General features: G+C 54.3%; 1 protein-coding gene across 1 annotated transcript in view; it reads left to right on the top strand.

Annotated features, from left to right (window-relative positions):
- Positions 1 to 26,160, top strand: part of QARS1 (glutaminyl-tRNA synthetase 1) — a 191,513-nt gene that overhangs the window by 61,524 nt on the left and 103,829 nt on the right. The gene's annotated exons all lie outside the window — the stretch shown is intronic.

The raw sequence follows: 26,160 nt of genomic DNA on the forward strand, positions 1-26,160 counted from the left end.
GGGTCCGGGCTTCGGGATCTGGAGGGCACACAACACCGCTCCAGCGGTCTGGTAAGCCACAACCTCTGGTTGTGGACCTCTGTATATACTCTCTGGGGGTCATTCTGGCAAGCCCCCACTCCAGCAGCATGTCTCACTAGGAGCAAGGCTCCAATGCTGTATTCAGTATGCACTGCATGTAAGCTCCTACTGCCTGAACCGAGCACCTATCCACATTGTGATGCCTGCTCTAACCTGACGATGCCTCAGCCTGGAATCACACCCCCAGTGGTCTCTCCGGCTGCTCCGGCTCCTGTGGCTGAACCCCCGGCTTGGGTAGAATCCTTATCTAGGTCTATCTCCCAGTCTTTCTTCGGCGCTCCATTGGGAGACCCAGACGATTGGGTGTATAGCTACTGCCTCCGGAGGCCACACAAAGTATTACACTAAAAAGTGTAAGGCCCCTCCCCTTCTGCATATACACCCCCCGTGGATCACGGGCTGCTTCAGTTTTCATGCTTTGTGCGAAGGAGGTCAGACATCCACGCATAGCTCCACTGTTTTAGTCAGCAGCAGCTGCTGACTATGTCGGATGGAAGAAAAGAGGGCCCATACTAGGGCCCCCAGCATGCTCCCTTCTCACCCCACTTTTGTCGGGTGTTTGTTAAGGTTGAGGTACCCATTGCGGGTACGGAGGCTGGAGCCCACATGCTGTTTTCCTTCCCCATCCCCCCTCGGGGCTCTGGGTGAAGTGGGATCTTACCGGTCTCCAGGCACTGAGACCGGGCTCCATCCACAGACCCGGAGATCCTGCTGGATATGGAGCTGGGTATCGTCAGGGACAGGGCCCTGCTACATTAAGGTACTCTGTGTCCCCGTACACATCGCGCACACACACACCAGCATTGCTGGGAGTGCTAGTGCGCCGGGGACAACAGCGCGGAGCGCTTGTGCTATTATTCACTGCAGCTTAGCTGAGTGAATTTATGTGTTAGAAACTGCCGCGCCGGCCGCTGCGGGGTGTTTTACACTGTGGCGCGGCTGGGACTTGTGGTGCGCCGGGGACTTCCGCGCTGGCCGTGCACATAGGACGGCCGCGCTTATTACTCGAGTCCCCGGCTTTGCGGCCTAGTTTTCGCTTCGTTCCCGCCCCCAGCCCTGCCAGTCAGGGGAGGGGCGGGACGCTGTACAGAAAGTCAGCGCCGAGAGCTGGAGTCTGCTTTGCATTCTCCAGCCCCCTTCACTGGACAGAGTGGGACGCCAGTTTCCCGCTCTTGTCTGGGGCACGCCCACGGCCCGCCCCTCTTCACAAGACGCCGGCAGCCATTCCTGCACGCAGTCTGGGCTGGAGAAGGGAGACAAGCTCTGGGCAACCAGTTACAGGATCGGGCGACCACACACCCGCCTTTGGGCGGGCGGTAAGCAGCACCTGAAGTGCTGACCCCACTAATGCCATTTGTACGTTATGCCTAGATGGCTAGACTACAGCAGCAAAAAGCAAGGGTGCTAAGGCACAGGCTTTCTAGGCTGCTTGTATTGCATGTGCTGAAGTGTTCATTTGTACTTTATGCTGGTATGCTATACACTGCACTGTACGGTCGCTATTCTTGGCTATATACTCCTAGATGGCTGGACAACAGCAGCAAAAAAGCAAGGGTGCTAAGGCACAGGCTTTCTATGCTGCTTGTACTGCATGTGCTGAAGTGTTCATTTGTACTTTCTGCTTGTATGCTATACATTGCACTGTACGGTCGCTATTCTTGGCTATATGCTTCTAGATGGCTAGACAACAGCAGCAAAAAAGAAAGGGTGCCGAGGCACAGGCTTTCTATGCTGCTTGTACTGCACGTGATACTGTTCCACACGGCAGGCTCCACTGTCCCCATTGTGTGCAATGCTCCCCCGTAGCATTTGGTCAGCCGGGGTCTCTGCTAGAGGTGGCTAAAGGAACCACCTGTGAACCCTGTCCAGGGACAGGGACGGAGTTGCAGTTTCGGCTGATAGGTCTGTGACTGTGACTAACATCTTAGAGACTTTGCAGTCCAGACGGACCATGGGCAATGTTGATACGCCCTCATTTGGAACAAATCAGTGCTCCGGGGGGGTCCCATGCATCCCAGGGCGCAGGCTCTGACACGGACGACAGTCCCAGACAGCCTAAGCGAGCTCGCTGGGAGCGGCACTCGGCTTCATCACTGGTTAGGGTCCCAGCGGGACTCTCTGTATGATGAGGCAGACGTAGCTGATCAGGACTCTGCTCCTGAGACCGCTCTCAATCCGGATACTCCGGATGGTGACGCCATAGTGAATGATCTTCTAGCGTCCATCAAGGGAATGTTGGATATTTCTCCCTCAGCTCCTCCGGTGGAGGAGTCAGCCTCACAGCAGGAGAAATCCCTTTTCAGGATCTCAAACGTATATTGAGTACTTTTCTGGCCACTCTGACTTCAGAGAAGCAATCCGGAAACACCACACTTATCCAGATAAGCGTTCTCCAATCGTATTAAGGATACACGTTATCCTTTTTTCTCCCTGACGTGGTCAAGCGCTGGACCCAGTGTCCAAAGGTGGATTCCCCTATCTCCAGGCTTGCGGCTCGATCCATAGTTGCAGTGGAAGATGGGACTTCACTTAAAGATGCCATTGACAGACAGATGGTCCTCTGGTTGAATTCTGTCTATGAAGCTATCGGCGTGTCGGTTGCTCCGGCATTCGCAGCCGTATGGGCATTCCAAGCTTTTTCAGCTGGTCTTGCGCACGTGGACACTGTCACATGTACATCTGTGCCGCAGATGGCGTCCTTAACCTCGCAATGTCTGCATTGCGACTTACGCTATTAATGCTGTCCTGCACTCTACGAGCCGTACGTCAGTGGCGTCCGCCAACTCCGTGGTTTTACGCAGAGCCTTGTGGTTGAGGGAATGGAAAGCAGATTCTGCTTCCAAAAAAGTGCTTAACCAGTTTGCCGTTATCTGGTGACAGACTGTTTGGTGAGCGATTGGATGAAATCATTAAACAGTCCAAGGGTAAGGACTCTTCCTTACACCAGCCCAGATCAAACAACAAGAGGAAGGGACAGTCGAGGTTTCGGTCCTCCCCAGGCTCGGGCAGGTCCCAATTGTCCTCGTCCAAAAGGCTCAGAGAGGCGCAGATTCCTGGCAGGCTCAATCACGCCCAAGGAAGGCAGCCGGAGGAACCGCTACCAAGGCGGTTTCCTCATGACGTTCAACTCTCTCTCTCTGCATCCGCGGTCGGTGGCAGACTCTCCCGCTTTGGCGACATTTAGCTGCCACAGGTCAAAGACCGGTGGGTGAGAGACATTTTGTCTCACGTGTACAGGATAGAGTTCTGTTCTCGTCCTCCGACTAGATTTTCAGAACTTCCTCACCTCCCGACCGAGCCGATGCTCTTCTGCAGGCAGAAGGAGTGGTAATCCCTGTTCCTCCTCAGGAACAAGATACGGTTTTTACTCCAATCTGGTTGTGGTACCAAAAAACGACGGCTCTTCCGTTCCGTTTTGGACCTAAACCTGCTCAACAAGCACGTGAAAACCAGGCGGTTCCGGATGGAATCCCTCCGCTCCGTCATTGCCTCCATATCTCAAGGAGATTTCCTAGCGTCAATAGACATCAGGATGCTTATCTCCACGTGCCGATTGCTCCAGAGCACCGGTGTTGGCTACGATTCGTTATTGAAGACGAGCATCTTCAGTTCGTAGCCCTGCCCTTCGGTCTGGCGACAGCCCCACGGCTTTTCACCAAGTTCATGGCAGCAGTGGGAGTAGTCCTGCACTCTCAGGGTCACTCTGTGATCCCTTACTTGGACGATCTACTTGTCAAGGCACCCTCTCAAGAGGCATGCCAACACAGCCTGAACGTGGCGCTGGAGACTCTCCAGAGTTTCGGGTGGATCAGAAACTTTTCAAAGTTAAATCTGACACCGACCCAATCGCTGACATATCTTGGCATGGAGCTTCACACTCTCTCAGCGATAGTGCAGCTCCCGCTGGACATACAGCGTTCACTACAGACGGGGGTGCAGTCTCTCCTTCAAGGCCAGTCACACCCCTTAAGACGCCTCATGCAGAGGCAGTCCTTTTCGCGCAGTTTCATCTGCGTCCACTTCTATAGGACATTCTTCGCCAATGGGATGGGAAGTCAACGTCCCTAGACAGGAACGTACCCCTTTCTCAGACGGGCAAGGACTCTCTCCAGAGGAGTCCACCCTTCAGATCAATGTTCTGGAAATCTGGGCAGGGTATCTTGCCCTGCAAGCCTTCCAGCAGAGGCTGGAAGGCAAACAGATCCGAATTCAGTCGGACGACTTCGCAGCGGTGGCATACATCAACCACCAAGGCGGAACACGCAGTCGGCAAGCCTCCCAGGAAGTCCGGCGGATTCTGATGTGGGTGGAAGACAGAGCATACACCATATCCGCAGTTCACATCCCGGGCGTAGAAAACTGGGAAGCAGACTTCCTCAGTCGCCAGGGCATGGACGCAGGGGAATGGTCTCTGCACCCGGACGGGTCTCAAGAAATCTGTAGCCGCTGGGGGAGGCCGGACGTCGCCCTAATGGCGTCTCGGCACAACAACAAGGGCCCGATTTTCATGGCGCGGTCTCACGATCAAAGAGCTCTGGCGGCAGGCGCCTTAGTTCAGGATTGGTCGCAGTTCCAGCTACCCTATGTGTTTCCCCCTCTGACACTGTTGCCCAGAGGGCTACGCAAGATCAGCTCCGATTGCCGCCGCGCCATCCTCGTCGCCCCAGACTGGCCGAGGAGGTCGTGGTACCTGCATCTGTGGCATCTCACGGTCGGCCAACCGTGGGCACTACCAGACCGGCCAGACTTACTGTCCCAAGGGCCGTTTTTTCCATCTGAATTCTACAGCCCTGAACCTGACTGGTGGCCATTGAGTCCTGGATCCTAGCGTCTTCAGGATTATCTCAAGACGTCATTGTCACCATGAGACGGGCTAGGAAGCCGACGTCTGCCGAGATCCACCACAAGACGTGGAAGATATTCTTATCTTAGTGCTCTGCTCAGGGAGTGTCTCCCTGGACATTTGCATTGCCTACTTTTCCTTCCTTCCTGCAATCTGGTTTGGGAAAAGGTTTGTCGCTCGGCTCCCTTAACGGACGACTCCCAGCGCTGTCTGTATTCTTTCAGAAGCGCATAGGGCGACTTCCTCAGGTACGCACGTTCCTGCAGGGGGTTTGTCACATGGTCCCTCCGTACAAGAGGCCGTTAGACCCATGGGATCTGCACAGGGTACTAATTGCTCTCCAGGAGCCGCCCTTTGAGCCTCTGAGGGATGTTTCACTTTCTCGACTTTCACAGAAAGTGGCCTTTTTGGTAGCGGTCACGTCTCTTCAGAGAGTGTCCGAGCTCGCAGCGCGGTCATCCAAAGCTCCCTTCTTGGTGTTTCACCAAGACAAGGTAGTGCTGCGCCTGATTCCGGGGTTTCTCCCTAAGGTGGTATCCCCCTTTTCATCTCAGTCAGGATATCTCCTTACCTTCCTTTTTGTCCTCATCCAGTTCATCGATATGAATTGGATTTGTATTTGTTGGATCTGATGAGAGCGCTCAGAATCTACATTTCCCGCACGACGCCCCTGCGTCGCTCGGATGCACCCTTGGTACTTGTCGCTGGTCAGCGCAAAGGGTCGCAGGCTTCCAAATCCACCCTGGCTCGATGTATCAAGGAACCAATTCTTGAAGCCTACCGTTCTGCTGGGCTTCCGGTTCCATCAGGGCTGAAGGCCCATTCTACCAGAGCCGTGGGTGCGTCCTGGACATTACGGCACCAGGCTACGGCTCAGCAGGTGTGCCAGACGGCTACCTGGGCGAGTCTGCACACCTTCACCAATCGTTATCAGGTGCATGCTTAGGCGGATGCCAGCCTAAGTAGAAGAGTCCTGCAGGCGGCGGTTGCCTCCATGTAGGGAAGGGCTGTTTTTACAGTCCAAACTTGAGGTATTAATTTACCCACCCAGGGACTGCTTTTGGACGTCCCAATCGTCTGGGTCTCCCAATGGAGCGCCGAAGAAGAAGGGAATTTTGTTACTTACCGTAAATTCCTTTTCTTCTAGCTCCAATTGGGAGACCCAGCACCCGCCCCTGTTCCTTCGGGATTTTTTGGTTGTTCGGGTACACATGTTGTTCATGTTGAATGGTTTCGGTTCTCCGATGTTCCTTCGGATTGAATTGTTTAACCAGTTATTGGCTTTCCTCCTTCTTGCTTTTGCACTAAAACTGAAGCAGCCCGTGATCCACGGGGGGTGTATATGCAGAAGGGGAGGGGCCTTACACTTTTTAGTGTAATACTTTGTGTGGCCTCCGGAGGCAGTAGCTATACACCCAATCGTCTGGGTCTCCCAATTGGAGCTAGAACAAAAGGAATTTACGGTAAGTAACAAAATTCCCTTCTTTGCCGACTCCATGGGACAGCTGTCCAGGACTTTGCTGAACATGCATCAGCCCCCTTCACAGGGTGCCTCTGCTGCTAGGGCTCTCTCAGCGGAGCTCACAGAGGATTCATCATCTGGTCCCAGACCCCGTCCTCCTAAGAGGAGACGCAGGGCGCCCTCTCCTTCCTCGTCCCGAGGCTCTGTTTCAGAAGCTGACTCGCGGGACGAGGAGGATGCCTTTACAGGGGGCTCGGAGGCTAACTCCATGTGCCCCATTGATCTGTCCGAAAGTGACGCAGATGTTAGTGATTTGATTGCGTCCATTAATTCTGTACTGGACCTCAATCCGCCAGTATCAGAGGAGCAACTTTCTCTGGCAGAAAAGCACCAGTTTACCTCGCCTAAGAGGACAAAGAGTGTGTTCTTTAACCACTCCAGTTTTCAGGCCGCTGTGACCAAGCCTAGGGCCTGTCCTGACAAACGCTTCCCAAAGCGTGGTTCTGATGACCGTTTTCCCTTTCCACCTGAGGTGGTCAAGGAGTGGGCTAATTCACCAAAGGTAGACCCTCCGGTGTCTAGGCTCGCAGCCCGGACCGTTGTATCAGTGGCTGATGGCACCTCTCTTAAGGATTCCACTGACCGCCAGGTTGACCTTCTGGCTAAATCTGTATATGAGGCGGCAAGGGCCTCGTTCTCCCCAACTTTTGCAGCAGTGTGGGCTCTCAAAGCCATCTCTGCTTCTCTAGAGGAGATGCATTCCCTCGGCAGGGAATCTATGCCCGAAATGGTTACCTTAACTTCCCAAGCTTCAGCTTTTTCATCCTATGCCATGTCTGCCATGCTGGAGGCTTCTCACCGCATTGCGGTGGCTTCGGCTAATTCCCTCGCTATCCGCAGGATCTTGTGGCTTCGAGAGTGGAAGGCAGATGCTTCTTCAAAGAAGTACCTTGCTGGACTCCCTTTTGCTGGGTCCAGGCTGTTCGGTGAACAGCTGGATGAAATTATTAAGGAAGTTACTGGCGGGAAGAGTACTTCCATGCCACAAACCAAAACCAGGAAACCTGTCCAGGGTAGGAATCAGTCGAGGTTTCGTTCCTTTCGTTCCTCCAACTGGTCGTCCTCTAAGCCCTCGGCCTCGTCCACTAACTCAGCCAAGGACCAAAAATCCAACTGGCGCACAAAGGCGCGTCCACAGAAGACTGCAGGAGCTGCTGCCACTAAGGCAGCCTCCTCTTGACTATCTGTCCGCGCGTCCTTAGTCGGTGGCAGGCTCTCCCACTTTGGCGACGCGTGGTTTCAACACGTCTCCGATCAGTGGGTGCGGGATATCATCTCCCACGGCTACAGGATAGAATTCTCTTCCAGCCCGCCAAACAAATTTTTTCTGTCAACTCCCCCCTGCTCCAAGGCCGCCGCCTTCTCTCAGGCCGTGGCATCCTTGCAAACAAACGGAGTAATTGTACCGGTTCCCGCCTGGGAACGGTTCAGAGGTTTCTACTCAAATCTCTTCCTAGTCCCCAAAAAGGACGGTTCCTTCCGGCCCATCCTGGATCTCAAGCTTCTCAACAAGCATGTTCAGGTGCGGCATTTTCGCATGGAGTCTCTGCGGTCAGTCATTGCCTCAATGACCCAAGGGGATTTCCTGGCATCCGTCGACATCAGAGATGCCTATCTCCATGTGCCAATTGCAGTTTCACACCAGCGTTGGCTACGTTTTGCAATCGGAGAGGAACATTTCCAATTCGTGGCTCTTCCCTTCGGGTTAGCCACGGCCCCTCGGGTATTCACCAAGGTCATGGCAGCAGTGGTTGCAGTAATGCATCTCCAGGGGTTGGCAGTGATTCCTTACCTGGACGACCTTCTAGTCAAGGCTTCATCCAGCGCAGACTGTCAGCGGAGTGTCTCGCTCACTCTCGCCACTCTAGCCCAATTCGGGTGGCTGGTCAATCTGCCCAAATCCACTCTGACTCCGACCCAGAGTCTCACGTACCTAGGGATACAGTTCGAGACTCTGCCGGCACTTGTGAAGTTGCCCTTAGTCAAACAGCAGTCCCTCCAACTGGCGGTGCGCTCTCTGCTGAGGCCCCGCCGTTATTCCATCAGGCACCTGATGCAGGTGCTGGGTCAGATGGTGGCGTCAATGGAGGCTGTTCCCTTTGCCCAGTTCCATCTGCGTCCACTGCAGCTGGACATTCTCCGCTATTGGGACAAGCGGCCTTCCTCCTTGCACAGGTTAGTGGCTCTGTCGCCACAGACCAGGAGCTCTCTTCAGTGGTGGCTTCAGCCCCTCTCTCTGTCTCAGGGACGCTCCTTCCTGGCCCCGTCCTGGGTGATCCTCACCACGGATGCCAGCCTATCCGGTTGGGGAGCGGTATGTCTCCACCACCGAGCACAGGGCACTTGGACTCCGTCCGAGTCAGCCCTCTCGATCAATGTGCTGGAAACCAGAGCCGTGCTTCTGGCTCTCCTAGCTTTTCACCACCTATTGGCGGGCAAGCACATCCGAGTCCAGTCAGACAACGCGACAGCTGTTGCCTACATCAATCACCAAGGCGGGACACGCAGCCGCCTGGCAATGTTGGAGGTACAACGCATCCTTCAATGGACGGAGGACTCCAAGTCCACCATATCCGCAGTCCACATCCCAGGCGTGGAAAACTAGGAGGCAGATTATCTCAGGCGTCAAACCGTGGACAGTGGCGAGTGGTCCCTGCATCCGGCAGTGTTTCAGTCAATCTGCCGCAAGTGGGGCACTCCGGACGTGGACCTAATGGCATCCCGTCACAACAACAAGGTTCCGGTTTACGTGGCTCGCTCCCACGATCCTCAGGCATTCGCCGCGGACGCTCTGGTTCAAGACTGGTCCCAGTTTCGTCTGTCCTACTTGTCTCCCCCTCTAGCTCTCTTGCCCAGAGTTCTGCGCAAGATCAGAATGGAGGGCCGTCGAGTCATCCTCATTGCTCCGGATTGGCCCAGGCGAGTTTGGTACCCAGACCTGCTCCATCTGTCCGTAGAGGTGCCGTGGCATCTTCCGGACCATCCAAACCTTCTCTCACAAGGTCCGTTTTTCCGCCAGAATTCTGCGGCTCTCAGATTGACGGCGTGGCTCTTGAGTCCTGGATCTTGACAGCTTCCGGTATCCCCCCTGAAGTCATCTCCACTATGACTCGGGCCCGTAAGTCTTCCTCTGCCAAGATCTATCACAGGACTTGGAAAATTCTCCTGTCCTGGTGTCGCTCTTCCGGCCATCCTCCTTGGCCTTTTTCCTTGCCGACCCTTCTGTCCTTTCTACAGTCCGGTCTGCAGCTTGGACTGTCCCTCAACTCTCTCAAGGGACAGGTCTCGGTTCTGTCAGTGCTGTTCCAGCGGCGTATCGCCCGGCTGGCTCAGGTCCGCACCTTCTTGCAGGGCGCGTCTCACATCATTCCGCCTTCCCGGCGGCCCTTGGATCCCTGGGACCTCAATTTGGTTCTCACTGTTTCGCAGAAACCCCCCTTTGAGCCTCTTAGGCTATGTGCGCACTTACCGGATTTTGCCGCGGATTTTCCGCGGATTTGCTGCATGTTTCGCTGCAGAAAATGTTCATAACATCTCTGCAGTGAATCACCAGCAAATCCTATGGAGAAAAAAAATCCTGTGCGCACTGGGCGGAATTTGACAGCTGCATATTTTGCTGCGGGAATCCCGCAGCAAAAACAAGTGCATGTCACTTCTTTTCCGCACATCGCTGCGGGATTTCACTCCATTGACTCAATGTTAATCATGAAATCCCGCAGGGAATAACGCAGGCAGCAAATTCTGTGCGGTTCACTGCGTTTTCCTGCGTTATTCCCTGCGGTATTTCGCGGTTTACCTCCGGTAATGTGCATCACTTGCTTGCGGTTTTGCAGGGAAGTGATGTCATTACAGGAAGAGGAAGCCATGCAGAGTAAACACAAACACATCACAGACATAGAACACACAGACACAGACACATAGAACACACATAGAAAGAAAACAGAAATATAGGAAAAAAAGAACGTGGGCTCCGCTGCATATTCACCGTCCAGCCGAGGTAAGCACACAGCGGCGGCCCGGTATTCTCAGGCTGGGGAGGGAGAGGGGCAGGGGTAATGTCCCCCGCCTCACTCCCCCTCCCGCAGCCGAGAATATCAGCCGCAGCTGCCCCGGCACTGTCGCATGCATTATGCGGCACTACCGGCGTGTCCTCGGCTCTTCTTGCCACCGTGTAGCAGTGGTGGCAAGGTAATACAAGGGGTTAATGGTGATGGGGGACCACCGCCATTAACCCCAGGCTTGATCATGGCAGCGTCTATGTGACATCTGACATGATCAACCCATAAGTAAAGTGAAAAAAACACACACACACAGAAAAATCCTTTATTTTAAATAAAACAAACAAGCCTCGTTCACCATTTTATTAACCCCTCCCAAACAAAGCTCCGGCGTAATCCACAGGTCCGACGTCCTGCACTGCTGACATCCAGCCGCGACTGTCACAGACACAGGCTGAATGCAGCAGACAGCAGAGGTAATTACCGGTCATTTCCCACGGCCGGTAATGTGAACTCACTGCCGAGTGAAATGCAGCGATCTGTCATCTATCTATCCCTCTATCTATCCCTCTATCTATTCTTCTGTCTATCTACTATCTCAGAATTAAATGACTTTTTTTTTTTTTTTTCTTCAGCGCTCTATTGGGAGACCCAGACGATTGGGGTATAGCTACTGCCCTCCGGAGGCCACACAAAGCACTACACTAAAAAGTGCAAGGCCCCTCCCCTTCTGGCTATACCCCCCCCCGTGGTATCACGGGTACTCCAGTTTTCAAGCTTTGTGCGAAGGAGGTCAGACATTCCATGCATAGCTCCACAGATTTTAGTCAGCAGTAGCTGCTGACTATTTCGGATGGAAGAAAAGAGGGCCCATATAGGGCCCCCAGCATGCTCCCTTCTCACCCGTAGATGGTGTTGTAAGGTTGAGGTACCTATTGCTGGTACAGGGGCTGGAGCCCCACATGCTGTTTTCCTTCCACATCCCCTTGTAGGGCTCTGTGGAAGTGGGATCCTGCCGGCCTCAAAGCTCTGACGCCGGGCTCCATCCACAGACCCATAGCACCTGGTGGATGCCGAGCAGGAGTACCATCAGGGACAAGGCCCTGCATCATACAGGTACTCTGTGTCCCCGGCAGGCACAGACACACTCCGGGCTGGCTGGGTGTTGTAGTGCGCCGGGGACCGTAACGCTAGAGCTAGTGTTCCTACAGTTTAACTGGGGGACTTTTTTCTGTATTGTGGGAACGCAGCGCCGACCCCCGCTGGACCGGCGGCGCTGCTGTGACTTTTAGTTCGCCGGGGACACGCCGACCGCGCTTTTACGGCGGTGGCGTTTATAAATCGAGTCCCCGGCTTTTGCGGCCTAGGACGCCGGCAGCTCCGATTCGTTCCCGCCCCCACCCTGTCAATCAGGGTAGGGGAGAGACGCTGTTTCACGGCAGCGACGAGGGCTGGAGCCTGATTTACATGCTCCAGCCCTCTCACTAGGCACAGAGGGAAGCAGGCTTCCCGCTCTTAGCCAGGAACGCCCAGGGCCCGCCCCCCCTCCTCTCTCAGGACGCCGGCAGCCATTACATGCATGTCTGGCTGGAGGAAGGACGCAGGGCTCTGCGAGACCTGGACTAGGGGGCTTTGGAGATCACACACCCGCTCTTAAGCGGGCGGTAAGCGGCTTTTCAGCTGGCCCCTCTAGTGCCTCAGTGTGTATTAGTGTACTGTGTCACTGGACATATATATATATATATTTCCTTATTGCTTGCACTGTGAGGTCGCTTCCTGGCTGTATACCCAGATCGCTCTGAGGAGGCAGCAACATGTCATCCACAAAACGCAAGGCTGCCAAGGCTAGGGCTGTGTACACTGCGTGTGCTGCATGTGGGGCTGCTCTACCAGCAGGCTCCAAGGACCCCCATTGTGTGCAATGCTCAGATCCGGTGCTGCTTCGCCAGCCGGAGTCAGGAGAGATAGTGACCCAGGCTGAGACGCCTGTAAGTCCTGCCCCGGTGTCAGGGACAGACTTTGCAGTTTTTGCTGATAATATGTCTGTGACTATGGCAAAAATCCTTGAAACTTTGCAATCCATGCCTGGGGCTCAGTCTATGGACACGGCGAGGTCTCTGTCCTCTAATCCCCCTCAGTTGGATTTAATCCAGACTGCAAGGGGGTCCCCGGCTTCACAGGCTGAGTATTTTGACTCAGATGATAGCCCCAGCCACCCTAAGCGAGCTCGCTGGGAAAGACCCTCAACGTCATCACACTGCTCAGGGTCTCAGCGCAATCAGTCGCTCTGTGATGCGTCTGATGAGAGTGATCAGGAGTCTTATCCTGGAACCCCTCTCAATCTGGATACCCCGGATGGGGACGCCATGGTAAACGAGCTTATCTCAGCCATCAATAGGCTGTTGGATATTTCTCCCCCAGCCCCTTCTGCAGAGGAGGCAGCTGCAGAGCAGGAGAAGTTTCGTTTTCTCTATCCCAAGCGTAAATTAAGTGCTTTCTTGGATCACTCTGACTTCAGAGAATCAATCCAGAAACACAACGCTCATCCAGAAAGGCGTTTCTCTAAACGTTCTAAGGATACACGTTTTCCTTTCCCCCCTGATGTGGTCAAGCGCTGGACCCAGTGTCCTAAAGTTGACCCCCCGATTTCCAAACTTGCAGCTAGATCCATAGTTGCAGTGGAGGATGGCGCTTCACTTAAGGATGCCAATGACAGACAGATGGACCTCTGGTTAAAATCTGTCTATGAAGCTATCGGCGCGTCGTTTGCTCCAGCATTCGCAGCCGTATGGGCACTCCAAGCTATTTCAGCAGGGTTAGCAAAAGTGGATGCTATCTTACATCCAGCGGTGCCGCAAGTGGCGTCCCTTACCTCGCAGATGTCCGCGTTTGCGTCTTACGCTATCAATGCGGTACTAGAATCTACCAGCCGCACCTCAATGGCGTCCGCCAATTCGGTAGTTTTGCGCAGAGCCTTGTGGTTAAAGGACTGGAAAGCAGATGCTGGTTCCAAAAAATGTTTAACCAGCCTGCCTTTATCTAGAGATAGACTGTTTGGCGAGCCATTGGCTGACATCATTAAACAGTCCAAGGGTAAAGACTCTTCTTTGCCCCAGCCCAGATCAAGCAAACCTCAGCAGAAAAAATGGCAGCAGAGGTTTCAGTCCTTTCGAGGTTCGGGCAAGACACAATTCTCCTCGTCCAAAGGGACTCAGAGGACGCAAAGAAGCTCAGATTCCTGGCGGGCTCACGCGCGCCCCAAGAAAGCAAACGGAGGAACCGCTTCCAAAGCGGCTACCTCATGACTTCCAGCTCCCCCCCTCCGCATCTCCGGTCGGGGGCAGGCTCTCCCGCTTTTCCGACATTTGGATGTCACAGGTCAAAGACCGGTGGGTGACAGACATTTTGTCTCGCGGGTACAGAATCGAGTTCAGTTCTCGTCCTCCAGCTCGGTTCTTCAGAACCTCACCACATCCAGACCGAGCAGATGCCCTGCTGCAGGCGGTGGACTCCCTAAGAGCGGAAGGAGTAGTGGTTCCTGTACCGCCTCAGGAACAAGGGCAAGGGTTTTACTCCAATCTCTTTGTGGTTCCAAAAAAGGACGGCTCGTTCCGTCCTGTTCTGGATCTAAAGCTGCTCAACAAACATGTGCACGCCAGGCGGTTCCGGATGGAAACCCTCCGCTCTGTCGTGGCCTCAATGTCTCAAGGAGACTTCCTTGCCTCAATAGACATCAAAGATGCTTATCTCCATGTGCCAATTGCTACAGAACATCAACGTTTTCTACGTTTTGTGATAGGAAACGAACATCTTCAGTTCGTAGCTCTGCCATTCGGTCTGGCGACAGCCCCACGGGTTTTCACCAAGGTCATGGCGGCAGTGGTAGCGGTCTTGCACTCTCAGGGACACTCGGTGATCCCTTACCTAGACGATCTACTTGTCAAGGCACCCTCTCAAGAGGCATGCCAACTCAGTCTACATGCTACACTGGAGACTCTACAGACGTTCGGATGGATCATCAACTTTCCAAAGTCGAATCTGTCTCCGACACAGTCACTAACGTATCTTGGCATGGAGTTCCATACTCGAGCAGCGAGAGTGAAGCTTCCGCTGAACAAGCAGCGGTCACTACAGACAGGGGTGCAATCCCTCCTTCAGGGCCAGTCGCACCCCTTACGGCGCCTCATGCACTTCCTCGGGAAGATGGTGGCAGCCATGGAAGCAGTTCCCTTTGCGCAGTTTCATCTGCGCCCACTTCAATGGGACATTCTCCGCCAATGGGACGGGAAGTCAACGTCCCTGGACAGGAAAGTCTCTCTTTCCCAGACGGCCAAGGACTCTCTACAATGGTGGCTCCTTCCCACCTCATTGTCTCAGGGAAGATCCTTCCTGCCCCCATCCTGGGCAGTGGTCACGACAGATGCGAGTCTGTCAGGGTGGGGAGCAGTGTTTCTCCACCACAGGGCTCAGGGGACGTGGACTCCGCAGGAGTCCACCCTTCAGATCAATGTTCTGGAAATCAGAGCAGTGTATCTTGCCCTACTAGCCTTCCAGCAGTGGCTGGAAGGAAGGCAGATCCGAATTCAGTCGGACAACTCCACAGCGGTGGCATACATCAACCACCAAGGGGGAACACGCAGTCGGCAAGCCTTCCAGGAAGTCCGGCGGATTCTGATGTGGGTGGAAGCCACGGCCTCCACCATATCCGCAGTTCACATCCCCGGCGTAGAAAACTGGGAAGCAGACTTCCTCAGTCGCCAGGGCATGGACGCAGGGGAATGGTCCCTTCACCCGGACGTGTTTCAGGAAATCTGTCGCCGATGGGGAGTGCCGGACGTCGACCTAATGGCGTCCCGGCACAACAACAAGGTTCCGGCATTCATGGCGAGGTCGCGCGATCAAAGAGCTCTGGCGGCAGACGCATTGGTTCAAGATTGGTCGCAGTTCCGGCTCCCATACGTCTTTCCACCTCTGGCACTCTTGCCCAGAGTGTTACGCAAGATCAGATCCGATTGCAGCCGCGTCATACTCGTCGCCCCAGACTGGCCGAGGAGATCGTGGTATCCGGATCTGTGGCATCTCACGGTCGGTCGACCGTGGTCACTGCCAGACCGACCAGACTTACTGTCCCAAGGGCCGTTTTTCCATCAGAATTCTGCGGCCCTGAACCTGACTGTGTGGCCATTGAGTCCTGGATCCTAGCGTCTGCAGGATTATCTCAAGGAGTCGTAGCCACAATGAGACAAGCTAGGAAGTCAACGTCTGCTAAGATCTACCACAGAACGTGGAAGATTTTCTTATCTTGGTGCTCTGCACAGAGAGTATCCCCTTGGCCATTTGCATTGCCCACCTTTCTTTCCTTCCTGCAATCGGGGTTGGAAAAGGGCTTGTCGCTCAGCTCCCTTAAAGGGCAAGTCTCGGCACTGTCGGTGTTTTTTCAGAAGCGTCTAGCACGTCTTCCTAAGGTGCGCACGTTCCTACAGGGGGTCTGTCATATTGTGCCCCCGTACAAGCGGCCGTTAGATCCATGGGATCTGAACAGAGTACTTGTTGCTCTGCAAAAGCCGCCCTTCGAGCCTCTAAAGGACGTTTCCTTTTCTCGCCTGTCACAGAAAGTGGCGTTTCTTGTCGCGATCACATCGCTTCGGCGAGTGTCTGAGCTGGCAGCTTTGTCATCCAAGGCTCCTTTCCTGGTGTTCCACCAGGACAAGGTAGTGCTGCGCCCCATTCCGGAGTTTCTCCCTAAGGTCGTATCCTCGTTTCATCTTAATCAGGATATATCCTTGCCTTCCTTTTACCCTCATCCGGTTCACCGGTATGAAAAGGACTTACGTTTGCTAGATCTGGTGAGAGCACTCAGAATCTACATTTCCCGAACGGCGCCCATGCGCCGTTCCGATGCTCTTTTTGTCCTTGTCTCTGGTCCGCGCAAGGGATTGCAGGCTTCTAAAGCCACCCTGGCTCGATGGATCAAAGAACCAATTCTAGAGGCCTACCGCTCTGCGGGGCTTCCGGTTCCTTCAGGGCTAAAAGCCCACTCAACCAGAGCCGTGGGTGCGTCCTGGGCATTACGACACCAGGCTTCGGCTCAACAGGTGTGCCAGGCAGCAACCTGGTCCAGTCTGCACACTTTCACCAAGCATTATCAGGTGCATACCTATGCTTCGGCGGATGCCAGCTTAGGTAGAAGAGTCCTGCAGGCGGCAGTGACATCCCCGTAGGGGAGGGCTGTTTTTTTTTTGCAGCTGTAACATGAGGTATTTCTTTACCCACCCAGGGACAGCTTTTGGACGTCCCAATCGTCTGGGTCTCCCAATAGAGCGCTGAAGAAGGGAATTTTGTTACTTACCGTAAATTCCTTTTCTTCTAGCTCTTATTGGGAGACCCAGCACCCGCCCTGTTGTCCTTCGGGATTTTTTTGTGGTTTGCGGGTACACATGTTGTTCATGTTGAACGGTTTTTTCGGTTCTCCGATGTTTCTCGGAGTTAATTTGTTTAAACCAGTTATTGGCTTCCTCCTTCTTGCTTTGGCACTAAAACTGGAGTACCCGTGATACCACGGGGGGGTATAGCCAGAAGGGGAGGGGCCTTGCACTTTTTAGTGTAGTGCTTTGTGTGGCCTCCGGAGGGCAGTAGCTATACCCCAATCGTCTGGGTCTCCCAATAAGAGCTAGAAGAAAAGGAATTTACGGTAAGTAACAAAATTCCCTTCTTTTCAATGTGCTTTATTGCATTGAATGCAATAAAGCATATCCCAACCCGCACGCGGCAAAACCGCGGCAATACCGCGAATAATACCGCGGTAAAACTGCGGCAAACCGCATGCGGTTTTCAGGTGCGGTTTCCCGCGGTTTTTTACCGCGGGTGCGGTAATCTTTGAGAGCATGCGGAATTTTCTCAAGGAAATTTCATTTCCCAGTGCGCACAGAGCCTTAGGGAGGTTTCTTTGTCTCGTCTTTCATAGAAAGTGGTCTTTCTAGTGGCCATAACTTCCCTCAGGAGAGTCTCTGATTTGGCTGCGCTCTCTTCGGAGTCACCTTTTTTGGTTTTTCATCAAGACAAGGTGGTTCTCCATCCGACTCCGGACTTTCTTCCTAAGGTGGTTTCTCCTTTCCACCTTAACCAGGACATTACCCTACCTTCGTTTTGTCCGGCTCCTGTTCATCGCTTTGAAAAAGCATTGCATACTCTGGATCTGGTGCGTGCTCTCCGGATCTATGTGTCTCGCACCGCTGCTCTTAGGCGGTGCACCTCTCTTTCTTTGTCGCTCTATTGGGAGACCCAGACAATTGGGTGTATAGGCTATGCCTCTGGAGGCTGCACAAAGTATTACACTCAAAAGTGTTAAGCCCCTCCCCTTCTGCCTATACACCCCCCGTGCTCCCACGGGCTCCTCAGTTTTTTGCTTTGTGCGAAGGAGGTCAGACACGCACGCACAGCTCCACAGATTGGTCAGCAGCAGCTGCTGACCATGTCGGATGGAAGAAAAGTGGGCCCATATAGGGCCCCCAGCATGCTCCCTTCTCACCCCACTCTTGTCGGCGGTGTTGTAAGGTTGAGGTATCCATTGCGGGTACGGAGGCTGGAGCCCACATGCTGTTTTCCTTCCCCATCCCCCCCAGGGCTCTGGTGGAAGTGGGATCCTATCGGTCTCCAGGCACTGAGACCGTGCTTCATCCACAACTCCTGTGGAGCCTGCTGGATAGGAGCCGGGTATCGTTCAGGGACATGGCCCTGCTACTTGGAGGTACTCTGTGTCCCCGTGGGGACCGCGCACAGCAACGCTCCAGCTTTGCTGGGTGTGCTAGTGCACCGGGGACCGCGGCGCTGACCGGGTTAATATGTGCCATTACACACTCAGCGTTGCTGAGTGTGTTTATGTATAGGGACTGCCGCACTGACCGCCGCTGCCATGGAAACACTGCGGCACGGCTGGGACTTGTAGTGCGCCGGGGACTTCCACGCCGGCCGCGCTTTTACGGCGGCCGCGTTTATTACTAGAGTCCCCGGCTTTTTGCGGCCTAGTTTCCTTTCCTCCCGCCCATAGCCCTGACAGGCAGGGGAAGGGCGGGACGCTGCACAGAACGAGCAGCACTGAGGGCTGGAGCATGCTTTGCATACTCCACTCCCCTCACTGTGCACAGTGCAGGCACCAGTTCCCGCTCTTTCTGGGTCACGCCCACGGCTCCCTCCTCTCCTCAGGACGCATTCCTGTCAGCTCCTCGGACGCTGCAGAGGGGGACAAAATCTGGGAGACCCAGGCAGGGACTCTGGTGGCCTCACAACCGCTTTAAGCGGGTGGTAAGCAGCACCTGTGGTGCTAGCCCCATTGTGCAGTAGTGTAACATTATATGTTTATGGTATATATGTTTTACACTGTATGGTGCACAGTTGATTTCTGGCTATATACCCTATTGTGTTGCTCAGGGAAGATAATAGCATGGCGCCCACGAAGAGACAAGCTAGGAAACCAACGTCCGCCAAGATGTACCACAGGACGTGGAAAATTTTCCTGTCGTGGTGCTCTGCTCAGGGTATTTCTCCCTGGCCTTTTGCCTTGCCCACTTTTCTGTCCTTCCTTCAATCTGGACTGGAAAAGGGTTTGTCGCTCGGCTCCCTTAAGGGACAAGTCTCAGCGCTCTCTGTGTTTTTCCAGAAGCGCCTAGCCAGACTTCCACAGGTACGCACGTTCCTGCAGGGGGTTTGTCACATCGTCCCTCCTTACAAGCGGCCGTTAGAACCCTGGGATCTGAACAGGGTGCTGACGGTTCTTCAGAAACCACCATTCGAGCCAATGAGGGATATTTCTCTCTCACGCCTTTCGCAGAAAGTGGTTTTTCTAGTAGCAGTCACTTCACTTCGGAGAGTGTCTGAGCTAGCAGCGCTGTCATGCAAATCCCCTTTCCTGGTGTTTCACCAGGACAAGGTGGTTCTGCGTCCGGTTCCGTAATTTCTCCCTAAGGTGGTATCCCCCTTTCATCTCAATCAGGATATCTCCTTACCTTCTTTTTGTCCTCATCCAGTTCACCAATGTGAAAAGGATTTGCACTTGTTAGATCTGGTGAGAGCACTCAGACTCTACATTTCTCGTACGGCGCCCCTGCGCCGCTCGGATGCACTCTTTGTCCTTGTCGCTGGCCAGCGTAAAGGGTCACAGGCTTCCAAATCAACCCTGGCTCGGTGGATCAAGGAGCCAATTATCGAAGCTTACCGTTCGGCTGGGCTTCCGGTTCCCTCAGGGCTGAAGGCCCATTCTACCAGAGCCGTGGGCGCGTCCTGGGCTTTGAGGCACCAGGCTACGGCTCAGAAGGTGTGTCAGGCGGCTACCTGGTCGAGCCTGCACACTTTCACGAAGCACTATCAGGTGCATACCTATGCTTCGGCGGATGCCAGCCTAGGTACACGAGTCCTTCAGGCGGCGGTTGCCCACCTGTAGGAAGAGGCCGTTTTACGGCTTTCTTACGAGGTATTATTTTACCCACCCAGGGACTGCTTTTGGACGTCCCAATTGTCTGGGTCTCCCAATAGAGCGACAAAGAAGAAGGGAATTTTGTTTACTTACCGTAAATTCCTTTTCTTTGTCGCTCCTAATTGGGAGACCCAGACAATTGGGTGTATAGCTACTGCCTCCGGAGGCCACACAAAGTACTACACTTAAAAGTGTAAGGCCCCTCCCCTTCTGGCTATACACCCCCCCGTGGGATCACGGGGCTCCTCAGTTTTATGCTTTGTGCGAAGGAGGCCAGACATCCACGCATAGCTCCACTGTTTAGTCAGCAGCAGCTGCTGACTATGTCGGATGGAAGAAAAGAGGGCCCATACGAGGGCCCCCAGCATGCTCCCTTCTCACCCCACTTTATGTCGGTGGTGTTTGTTAAGGTTGAGGTACCCATTGCGGGTACGGAGGCTGGAGCCCACATGCTGATTCCTTCCCCATCCCCATTAGGGCTCTGGGTGAAGTGGGACTTTACCGGTCTCCGGGCACTGAGGCCGTGCTCCATCCACAGCCCCTGGAGGATCTGCTGGATTCGGAGCGGAGTTTCCTCAGGGACAGGACCCTGCTCCATCAAGGTACTCCGTGTCCCCGTGCTTATCGCACGCACACTGCAGCATTGCTGGGTGTGTTAGTGCGCCGGGGTAAACAGCGCTGCTGCGCTTGTGCCGTTACTCACTACAGCTCTGCTGAGTGAGGTGACTTAGTACGATCGGCCGATCCGGCCGCGGGGGTCAGTTTTTACTGCGTCGCGGCTGGGATTTGTGGTGCGCCGGGGACTTCCGCGCTGGCCGTGCATATATGACGGCCGCGCTAGATTACTACAGTCCCCGGCTTTTGCGGCCTAGTTCGTATCGTTCCCGCCCCCAGACATGCCAGTCAGGAGGAGGGCGGGACGCTGTACAGACCAGCAGCGCTAAGAGCTGGAGTCTGTTTTACATACTCCAGCCCTCACACTAGGCACAGTGGGACGCAGTTTCCCGCACTTTTGTTTGTGACGCCCACGGTCCGCCCCTCTTCACAGGACGCTGGCAGCCATTCCTGCCTGCACGCTGAGCTGCAGAGGGGAGACGGGGAGACTCAGACAAGGGATTCTACGACCTCACACCCGCTTTCAGCGGGCGGTAAGCAGCCCTCAAGGGCTCTCCCCCACTTGTGCCATAGTGTACTTTGTATTTTGTGCTGGCAATACTTTGCACTGTACAGTCGCTGGTGATTTTCTGCTATATACCCTCCTTAGATTTCTCAAGGAGACAACAGCATGTCGTCCGCAAAAAGCAAAAGTGCCAAGGCACGGACTTTATATGCTGCTTGTACCGCATGTGGGGCTACTCTACCGGCAGGTTCCACTGACCCCCATTGTGTGCAGTGCTCGGCCCCTGTGGCAATTGCTCAGCCGGGGCCGCTGCTAGAGGTGACCCAGGGAGAACCACCTGTGAATGCTGTCCAGGTGACAGGGACGGAGTTTGCAGCTTTTGCTGACAGATTGTCTATGACTATGTCTAAAATTCTTGAAACATTGCAGTCTAGACCAGTAACTCAGACCATGGGCACTGTGGATTCATTGCCCCCTGGTCCCCCTCAGCTGGAACACTTCCTAGCTCCGGGGGTGTCACATGCACCCCAGGGTGACGGCTCTGACTCGGACGACAGTCCCAGACAACCTAAGCGGGCTCGCTATGAGCGACCCTCAACTTCATCACACTGGTCAGGGTCCCAGCGGGACGACTCTCTGTGTGATGAGGCGGATGTAACTGATCAGGAGTCTGATGCTGGGGCCGCTCTCAATCTAGATACCCCGGATGGTGACGCCATAGTGAATGATCTTATAGCGTCCATCAATAGGATGTTAGATATTTCTCCACCAGCTCCTCCTGTGGAGGAGGCAGCTTCACAGCAGGAGAAATTCCATTTCAGGTATCCCAAGCGTAAATTAAGCACGTTTCTGGACCACTCTGACTTTAGAGACGCAATCCAGAAACACCACGCTTATCCAGATAAGCGTTTTTCCAAACGGCTTAAAGATACACGCTATCCTTTTCCCCCTGACGTGGTCAAGGGCTGGACACAGTGTCCCAAGGTGGACCCTCCAATCTCCAGGCTTGCAGCCAGATCTCTAGTTGCAGTGGAAGATGGGGCGGCACTTAAAGATGCCACTGACAGACAGATGGAGCTCTGGTTAAAATCCATCTATGAAGCGATTGGAGCGTCGTTGGCGCCAGCATTCGCTGCCGTATGGGCACTCCAAGCTATTTCAGCTGGGCTTACACAGGTCGACACGGTCACACGTACATCTGCTCCGCAGGTGGCACCCTTGACCTCTCAAATGTCTGCATTCGCGTCTTACGCGATTAATGCTGTCCTAGACTCTACAAGCCGTACGGCGGTGGCGTCAGCCAACTCTGTGGTTTTACGCAGAGCCCTGTGGTTGAGAGAATGGAAGGCAGATTCTTCTTCCAAGAAGTGCTTAACCAGTTTGCCTTTTTCTCGTGACCGATTGTTTGGTGAGCGTTTGGATGAAATCATTAAACACTCCAAGGGTAAGGATTCATCCTTACCTCAGCCCAGACAAAACAAACCCCAACAGAGGAGGGGACAGTCTGGTTTTCGGTCCTTTCGAGGCTCAGGCAGGTCCCAATTCTACTCGTCCAAAAGGACTCAAAAGGATCAGAGGGGCTCAGATTCTTGGCGGACTCAATCACGCCCAAAAAAGCCAGCCGGAAGAACCGTTACCAAGACGGCTTCCTCATGACTCTCAGCCTCCTCTCTCCGCATCCTTGGTCGGTGGCAGGCTCTCCCGCTTTGGCGACATTTGGCTGCCACAGGTCCAAGACCGTTGGGTGAGAGACATTCTGTCTCACGGGTACAGGATAGAGTTCAGCTCTCGTCCTCCAACTCGCTTCTTCAGAACTTCTCCACCGCCCGACCGAGCCGATGCTCTGCTACAAGCGGTGTCCGCTCTAAAGGCGGAAGGAGTGGTGACTTCTGTTCCTCTTCAGGAACAAGGTCACGGTTTTTACTCCAATTTGTTTGTGGTGCCAAAGAAAGACGGGTCGTTCCGTCCCGTCCTGGATCTAAAGCTGCTCAACAAACACGTAAAAACCAGGAGGTTCCGGATGGAATCTCTCCGCTCCGTTATCGCCTCAATGTCTCAAGGAGATTTCCTAGCATCAATAGACATCAAGGATGCTTATCTCCACGTGCCAATTGCGCCAGAGCATCAGCGTTTTCTACGCTTCGTTATAGGAAGCGAACACCTGCAGTTCATAGCTCTACCTTTCGGGCTGGCGACAGCCCCTCGGGTCTTCACCAAGGTCATGGCAGCAGTAGTAGCAGTCCTGCACTCGCAAGGTCACTCCGTGATCCCGTATTTGGACGATCTACTTATCAAGGCACCCTCTCAAGAGGCATGCCAACACAGCCTGAAGGTGGCACTGAAGACTCTCCAGAGTTTCGGGTGGATTATCAACTTTTCAAAGTCAAATCTAACCCCGACCCAATCACTAACATATCTTGGCATGGAGTTTCATACTCTCTCAGCGATAGTGAAACTTCCACTGGACAAACAGTGCTCGCTACAGATAGGGGTGCAATCTCTCCTTCAGGGCCAGTCGCACCCCTTGAGGCGCCTCATGCACTTCCTAGGGAAGATAGTAGCAGCAATGGAAGCAGTTCCTTTTGCGCAGTTTCATCTGCGTCCACTACAATGGGACATTCTCCGCCAATGGGACGGGAAGTCGACGTCCCTCGACAGGGAGGTTTCCCTCTCTCAGGCAGCCAAGGAATCTCTCCGGTGGTGGCTTCTTCCCACCTCATTGTCAAAAGGAAAGTCGTTCCTACCCCCATCCTGGGCGGTGGTCACGACAGATGCGAGTCTATCAGGGTGGGGAGCAGTGTTTCTCCACCACAGGGCTCAAGGTACGTGGACTCGGAAAGAGTCCACCCTTCAGATCAATGTTCTGGAGATCAGAGCAGTCTATCTTGCCCTACAAGCCTTCCAACAGTGGCTGGAAGGCAAGCAGATCCGAATTCAGTCGGACAACTCCACAGCGGTGGCATACATCAACCACCAAGGGGGAACACGCAGTCGGCAAGCCTTCCAGGAAGTCCGGCGGATTCTGACGTGGGTGGAAGACACGGCATCCACCATATCCGCAGTTCACATCCCAGGCGTAGAAAACTGGGAAGCAGACTTTCTCAGTCGCCAGGGCATGGACGCAGGGGAATGGTCTCTTCACCCGGACGTGTTTCAGGAGATCTGTCGCCGCTGGGGGATGCCGGACGTCGACCTGATGGCGTCACGGCACAACAACAAGGTCCCGGTTTTCATGGCACGGTCTCACGATCACCGAGCTCTGGCGGCAGACGCCTTAGTTCAAGATTGGTCGCAGTTCCGGCTACCGTATGTGTTCCCACCTCTGGCATTGTTGCCCAGAGTGCTCCGCAAAATCAGGTCCGACTGCCGCCGCGCCATTCTCGTCGCTCCAGACTGGCCAAGGAGGTCGTGGTACCCGGATCTGTGGCACCTCACGGTAGGCCATCCGTGGGCACTACCAGACCGTCCAGACTTGCTGTCTCAAGGGCCGTTTTTCCATCTGAATTCTGCGGCCCTGAACCTGACTGTGTGGCCATTGAGTCCTGGATCCTAGCGGCCTCAGGTTTATCTCATGAAGTGGTTGCCACCATGAGACAGGCTAGGAAGCCATCCTCCGCCAAGATCTACCACAGGACGTGGAGGATATTCCTATCTTGGTGCTCTGCTCAGGGAGTTTCTCCCTGGCCTTTTGCATTGCCTACTTTTCTTTCCTTCCTGCAGTCTGGGTTGGAAAAAGGTTTGTCGCTTGGCTCCCTTAAGGGTCAAGTCTCCGCGCTATCCGTATTTTTTCAGAAACGCCTGGCGCGACTTCCTCAGGTACGCACGTTCCTGCAAGGGGTTTGTCATATCGTCCCCCCTTACAAGCGGCCGTTGGAGCCCTGGAACCTGAACAAGGTTCTAATTGCTCTCCAGAAGCCGCCTTTCGAGCCTATGAAGGAGGTTTCCCTTTCTCGTCTTTCACAGAAAGTGGCCTTTCTAGTGGCGGTCACGTCTCTTCGGAGAGTGTCCGAGCTGGCGGCGTTATCATGCAGATCTCCATTCCTGGTGTTTCACCAGGACAAGGTAGTTCTGCGTCCAATTCCAGAATTTCTTCCCAAGGTGGTATCTTCCTTTCATCTCAATCAAGATATCACTTTACCGTCTTTGTGTCCGCATCCAGTTCACCAATTTGAAAAAGGTTTGCATTTATTGGATCTGGTGAGAGCACTCAGGATCTACATTTCCCGCACGGCGCCTCTGCGCCGCTCGGATGCACTCTTTGTCCTTGTCGCTGGTCAGCGTAATGGGTCACAAGCTTCCAAATCCACCCTTGCGCGTTGGATCAAGGAACCAATTCTTCACACCTACCGTTCTGCTGGGCTTCCGATTCCATCAGGACTGAAGGCCCATTCTACCAGAGCCGTGGGTGCGTCCTGGGCATTACGGCACCAGGCTACGGCTCAGCAGGTGTGCCAGGCGGCTACCTGGTCGAGTCTGCACACTTTTACCAAGCATTATCAGGTGCATACCTACGCTTCGGCGGATGCCGGCCTAGGTAGACAAGTCCTTCAGGCGGCGGTGGCTCACCTGTAGGAAAGGGCTGTTTGACGGCCCTATCACGAGGTATTCTTTCTTCGGCGCTCTATTGGGAGACCCAGACGATTGGGTGTATAGCACTGCCTCCGGAGGCCACACAAAGCAATTACACTAAAAAGTGTAAGGCCCCTCCCCTTCTGGCTATACACCCCCAGTGGGATCACTGGCTCACCAGTTTTCTGCTTTGTGCGAAGGAGGTCAGACATCCACGCATAGCTCCACTGTTTGTAGTCAGCAGTAGCTGCTGGCTCTATCGGATGGAAGAAAAGAGGGCCCATATAGGGCCCCCAGCATGCTCCCTTCTCACCCGCGGTTGGTGCTTGTAAGGTTGAGGTACCTATTGCTGGTACGGAGGCTGGAGCCCACATGCTGTTTTCCTTCCACATCCCCTGGAGGGCTCTGTGGAAGTGGGATCTTGCCGGCCCCCAAGCCCTGGGGCCGGGCTCCATCCACAGACCCATAGAACCTGCTGGATGTGGAGCGGGAGTGCCGTTCAGGGACAAGGCCCTGCAACTTTCAGGTACTCTGTGTCCCCGGCAGGCACGGACACTC

Source organism: Anomaloglossus baeobatrachus, chromosome 8, assembly GCF_048569485.1.
Source record: "Anomaloglossus baeobatrachus isolate aAnoBae1 chromosome 8, aAnoBae1.hap1, whole genome shotgun sequence".
Classification (NCBI taxonomy): Eukaryota; Metazoa; Chordata; class Amphibia; order Anura; family Aromobatidae; genus Anomaloglossus; species Anomaloglossus baeobatrachus.